This window comes from Nestor notabilis, unplaced genomic scaffold (genome assembly GCF_000696875.1).
Source record: "Nestor notabilis isolate BGI_N333 unplaced genomic scaffold, ASM69687v1 scaffold2771, whole genome shotgun sequence".
Lineage (NCBI taxonomy): Eukaryota > Metazoa > Chordata > Aves > Psittaciformes > Psittacidae > Nestor > Nestor notabilis.
Window position 1 is genome coordinate 24,233 of NW_009914121.1, and position 6,710 is coordinate 30,942.

Here is a 6,710-nt window from a genome sequence, read left to right on the forward strand (position 1 = left end):
TCTCTGAAAAAATCTATGTTACTTATGATTGATTTTCATCCATTTTGGTTTAATCTCTCTTGTAGCCTTCATATGGTAGAAGAGTCTTCTGTTTAAATAAATGGACTGTTAATATGCTGAGTTTTTAAATGTCTTGCCTTGCTTTATCTGCGTAGCATAAAATTCGTCACCCAAAATTATTCTCTGGGATTTCTGAAACAACATTTTCAGCTTTGACACCCTGGTAAAACATTAGTGACAGCAAACTTTGACATAAGCACAAGTATTTCCTGTTTGTGTAGACTATCAATCACTTACATAGTCTTCTTTTAGCTCATGTATATGAATTTTCAGTTTGGTTTTGTCTAGGGAGCTGACAGCTTAAAAAAAAAAAAAAATAAAATCAAGCCCAGCCTAGACTCCATAAACACACCAGAATAATGGTTCCAGTTCACTCCTGGTTCAAGCAAAAATAGCCCTTCAAACTGGCTGTAGTATGGATTCAGTTTGATCCTTACATATACTTGTCTACCAGGATCATGACTGTTAAGGCCAGCTGCATTAAGAGGTAACATCTGAGTGCCCATCAAAAACCAGAATTAGTAGAATCAATAGTCCTTTCTCTGGGGTGTACTCTATTTTATGTCTTCATCTCCTGAACTAAGAGATATTACATCCATTCTCCTTATCTTCTCGGATACATCCCTTTTATGGTGCAATGGCCTAAATACCTATATGCAAACAATTCCACAGATTGGTTGGAAGTTAAGAAAAAATGATGACATGTCTACCCTAGGCTTTTAACTTCATGTCAAAAGTAGAATTAGTACCATTAAGTCTGTTCATGCTAGAAGCTGTTTACAATACAGTTTTACTGATGGCATCGTGGAAGCCCCTTGAGCCCGGGTAGCCTCCCTCCTTTCCTTCAGCATGTGGCCAGGGCCAGGCATAAAACGAAACCTATTTTTAAAACCCTGTTCACATCCCCTTTGGCTGAACTTCACTGGCTGTCCACACCTTTCTTTTCCAACCCAGTTCAGTCCCAGCTATTGTAAAATAAATATATTGTTAAAGACAGCTGGAAGATTAGTCCAATAAGATGAAGCTTAAGCTGCTGTGTTACTCAGGGGACTCCCAGCATGGTTAGAGATGCAGGATCAGCAGAAACTGTACTGAAAGTATATTGATTTGCTATTTTAAATAAATTGCCTTCTTGAACTGGTCATTTGATATGACAGTGTTAAAAAACAATCGGATAATTACTTAGGCAGATCATTACAGAGCTGTGGCTGGTTTGTAGCAAATCTTTTACACTGTGCCCTGTAGAAACCTTTGGGGTTTTATGGCTTTATATTGCTGTTGTAGTTGTCAAAAATACTGACAGATCACCAGATTCTTTCTTTTCATCACAGTCATTTGTTTCCTAGCTGAGTATGAAGAGAAAGCACAGGGCCTTGGGAGCAGATTGTATCCATCCTTTTGAAACAGAGACCACATTTTCAGTGCAATACTCATCAAGGCTTGGTTCAAAAGAGCAGGAAAAAGGCGGAGACACATTTGTTGGTAAATCTTTTCAGATGCTAGGGTGTGGGCCAAGATACAAAACCCTAAAACCAAATGAACAGGCTCTGGCTTCTCAGGAACAATCATGTGGCATGAAAGCACTTGGGAGGTGACAGGCAAGAGGCCCTGTGAGGACTCAGCAACTAATCCCACCTTCTTTTTGCTGCTCCAGGGCACACATGGGACAGGGACAGACATGGTGCCCCAAACCCAGCTCCCTGAGGCTGTGAGCAGCCCCTGAGCAATGCCTGGTGGCTACTGGTAATGGGCCACCCCTGTGGCTGGGACAGCCTCCTGCAAGGGCTCTGCTTTGCTTCCCTGCTTTTCTTGTTCTTGTTGCTTCAACGTTGTCCTTGGGATGTGTGTGGTGTGTCCATTAGTAATCCATTGGGATGTCATCAGGAAAAACCAGGACTCATCTAAGAGCTTTAGAGAGACAACTAACCTAGTTCTGATGCACTAAGAAAGTGATATGGGACACTGCAGGGTAAACCAACAGTGGTTTTTAACTTAGAAGGAGGTGTGAGGAGTTTCCTTACTTCTTGTTCCCAGTCTCTGGTGGATGCACATGAGGCACTCCTCCACAGCTTAGAACGGGATATTAATTGGTTCTGATCATGTGTAACCATGACTGCATTTGATTTCACCCTGCACAGACCTTGTTTTTACCTTACTATTCAACAGTTCAGGCAAAGCATTGCCTTCTCCAAGAGTTGCCAGGGATGCCCATCTCTTCCCACCATTAGCGTCCTGTTGAGGTAATCTCCCCATTGCCCCTGCTGTCTGTGCTTGCTGCTTGCACATCATGGGGCAGCCTTGGGCTGCTGCAGGCAGCTTCATTTCTGGGGGAAACTAACTGTGTGCTCCAAGGGTCAGCAAGGGTGCACTGTAGAACCATAGAATCAACTGGGTTGGGAAAGAGCCCAGTGATTACTCCAGGACTGTCAAGCCCACCATTAAACCATGTCACTAAGGGCAAACTGATCTCCCCTCATGGCTGCCCCCCGTGATCTCCAGTCATAGACACCACTCAACGGTGCCTCACACTATCCAGCTGCCACCCCTACCCCTCATGGCCACTGCCCATCTCGCCTCAAGATCTCCCCTCATGGCCACACCTCACAGCACATGGCTGCCCCTGCTCACACCTCATGATCTCCCCTCACAACCACCCCATGACTCCCCTCATGATCTTCCCTCATGGCTGCCCCTGCTTTCCCCTCACGATCTCCCCTCAGCTCTCACAGGTGTCCCTCCTGCCTGCTCACAATCTCCCCTCATCCCTCATGGCTGCCTCTCCTGACCCCTCACGATATTCCCTCACCCCTCATGGCTGCCTCCTATCTCCCCTCCCCTCACCTTATCTTCTTTTAGTACCACCCCAATCATCTGGAGTGAGTGTGCATGGTGGGGAGCTGGCGGGGCCACTCCTCCTGGTGCAGGTTGGCCTCCTGTGTCAGGATGAATGTGTGCGGGAAAAAGGAAGCCAGCAGGGCCACTCCTCAGGATGCAGGCTGACCCCCTGCGTCGGGATGAGTTGGCACTTTTTGGGATATAAAAGGCCCGGGGTTTGAGAAAGATTGAGAAAGAAGAAGAGAGGGAGAGAAGAGTAGGAGAGAAGAGGAGAGGGAGACGGGGGAGACGGATCCAACTACCTTTATGGCCGACATTAGCTCTGCGGGGACACCCACCAACAAGTAGCGCCAGCCACCCCGTTTGCTCTCAGTGCACCTCGGAGCTGGCCTCCTGGTCATTGAACAAATGTGCAGGTTGGTAAGAACAGCGCCTAATCTGTTCTTTGGTAGCCTTTAGGTCTCTCTCTTTCTGGCTTGGGATAATCTCTGGATTTTTCATCTGTTTTAGATCTTGTCATAAACTTTCCAGTAGTTTGGGGTGTTTATGTGTGGCTTAAGTTCCTTCTCCACCAGGAATCCTTTGATCCCTGGAACACTGCCCTACCTCTCCCCTCACGATCTTCCCTCATGGCCGCCCCTGCTCCCCAGTCACGATCTCCCCTCACCTCTCATGGCTGCCTCTCCTGTCCCCTCATGATCTCTCCTCACTCCTCACGACTGCCCCACCTCTCCCTTGTAACACTGACCTAACCACTGCCCTCTGACGTTCGTCATCCACTCACCACTGAGAGGAACCGTGTTCTTACCAGCACATAGAAAAACACCCGTGTTTTCATTCTCGTGACAATTGGTGTCTGCATAGTCATCATAGCGTGTTAACTCCAGCATCGGGATTTCCAGCCTAGGATCACTTCAAATAAACACACTTGTTTCTAGGCGCATGCTGGGCACTGCTCTGGTAGGTGTGGGAAGTGCTTGAATACTTGTTTTCTAAGGTGTGTTTCAAACATGGCTTGGGTTAACAAGGGAGACATCATGTCAATACTGAAGTTCAGAGATGCAGTCAGAATCTATGGTCTTCGTTTTACGCTGTCTGTGGGAAGGGTTCCTTCCACAGTCACACAGCTCTCCAGTACATGAGCAGGAATACAGCTGTTTCTCTGGAATAGCAAGGTGTGACTCAAAGAATTAAATAGGGAATGAGATCAGATATTGTCTGATTAATAAAATAGATGTGGCTAAAGTGCTGCTTTGAGAGTACAAAAATTGTCAATTTTACCTTCTTGTACCTGGGGCATGTTACAGCACAACAAAGCCTTTCTGAATTTATTGAACTTTAAAAAAAAGTAAATTAAAAAAAGTAGTTGAATCCATGCACTGAAATAAAACTGCTGTACTGCAATCTCATTAAAAGGGTATCTGTCCATACAGGGCAGTGCTTCTGTTTAACACCCTCCTTGCCTCCCAGCCAGCTTATCAAATCTAACCACACACTGTAAGTGTTCTCTGTATTCATCAGAACTTATTTTTAAGCCCTCAAAGATAAAATGAAACCTTCCAGGGTAAGTGTCTTCTCATATCCTGTAATACTTTCTTAAACACTCCTAGCTGTTCTCTTTTTCTAGAAGAGGGCATATGGAACTGGATTTGATGTGCCAGCTTCATATATTTAATTACCATTTTATTTGGCCAGATGTTCAGGCTAATTGCAAACCTGAAATATGAGCACTAGAAAATAATGGACTACTTGAGTAGGCAGACTTCTTTGCATACCAAAACTCTGCATTTGTGAGGTCCACCATATGTCTGAATACTAAAATCCTAACTCCACTTCTCACTGAGCCCTTCCTCTGATCTTGTAGACCAAGGGCATGGACAAAGCTAGAAAGTGAAATGCTAAATGTTATCTATCTTCCCTCCCTTCGCATAACAGGACTTGTAATTCAGAAGTTGTCCTGGTGTATTCATGAAAAAAAGTTACCTGATCTTCTAACATTTTCTTAATTTTCACAGGTTCCTCAGGTTTACAGTAATCCCGGGTGGAAATCACTAAACCACATGGTAACTAATGTAATTTTAAGACAGGTCAGATGATGGCTGGCTCACTCATCCTTTAAGGGGCGACACGCATCTGTGGGGACATTGAAGTTGGCAGCTGAAGAAGATGCAGTCTTACTGAGAGAAAAATAGAGAGCACAGTCAAAACCAGGGGTATATCTGAATCTGTTTTCCTGGGTTGTTCCTATTCCCTCGGATACACTGTCAGCTGTATGGAAAATTGGTTCTCCTACCTCATTTCTCTATGCAAACTCTTCAGCATTCAGAGCTTTCAAAAGGCTGAATTCAGAGAGCTAAACTCATTGAGGGATTTGTAGATAAAGGTTTCAAAAGGCTGAGAAAATTCACTGAGTAGCATTTGAGTTTACACCAAAACAAAACCCCAAAGTGAATTAAAACGCTTTCTTCCACACACCTCACAAGACCGGGTGCCTTTCTAGCTCTCTCCAGCTTCTGTGTGCTCACACTATACAAGATTGAAAGAGTCCTAGAGAAGAAATCAGACCATCATACCTAGAGAAAGAAGCACTGTAGCCACCCCTAGACCTTTGACAGTCCCATGGTCATGGTTCAGAGTGAGCTCCCAGCTAGCCTACCCCCACCGCTTCTCTGTATGTTTAAACATGTCCAGTGAGGACCTGCTTGGCTGTGAACCTGTGTGACTCAATCTGCAGAAAGGACCAGCAGGCACAGATATGCTTTTGTGTGTGCTGTGTAATTGAAAGCCCTGATAAGATGTTCTGCTGTCGATGGTATTGTTAGGGTGAGGGTTGGAAGGCTGAGGGGCTGGGTCACCTTGATGGAGCCCACCGCAGCCAACAGGGCTCTGTGAATTGGGTCAGATGCTATGCAATGGAAATACCAATGAGACCCAAAGGTGGCATCCACACACAGAAAAGCCTGTGTTTCTAACTAATATAGAAACATGTCTCAGAGGTAGAAAGCTCAGCTCTAAATCTCAATTTGGATGTCTTCAGGATTAGGGAGCTTTTAGAGCCCTGTAAGTTAGTTCAGGCTTCTCTGTGTTTTGCAGGAGTGATTATTTTGTGAAGTGATTAGCTGATAACAAAAAAATAAAGCTGATGGGCTCCTTCAATGCCTCATACATCATGTGTGTTTGAACAAGTTAGTATAGGATAAGGCAGGTCCAGGCCAATTGTATTTATTGGAGCATTCATTAACATGATCGCTTATAATGCCATAGACTTTAACATGTTCTTAGTTGTATTTGCTTCTACAGGACTGTGTGGCTGAGCCTACATTTTTCTCATTTTTGTCTTTCAAGTACCTTTTATAAGAAGAAAGAGAGGTAAAAATGCAACACTGTTTTAAAGAACTATTAGAAAGAGGTATCTGTTATTTAGCTGCATTACAGTAGGTTCCTTTTATGCCCAAATGACTAACACACCCTTAGTTCTAGAAAAAACTATAATGTATCTGGGAAGTTGGACTAATATAAAAACAATCCATGGACTCAGAGCTAGAGTTTGGCTGTGTACAAGCCTGGAGCTGCACGGTGTGGTCAAAGTAACGTAGACATGTAGGAGATGGGAATGCCAGCTTGTGTGGGTATTCATACTGAGCATGCTAGTTGACGTTAGTATGCACTGAGGATAACAAGGGAGAATCCCCCGCAGGGATTTACCTGTGTATGGTGAGGAAACAAATACTTCAGAATGGAAGCGTCCTGATTTTCCCTTTCCTTGCTCCAAAAAGAATTAGCTTCTGATAAAGGTGAAATGAGCAATCCTGCTG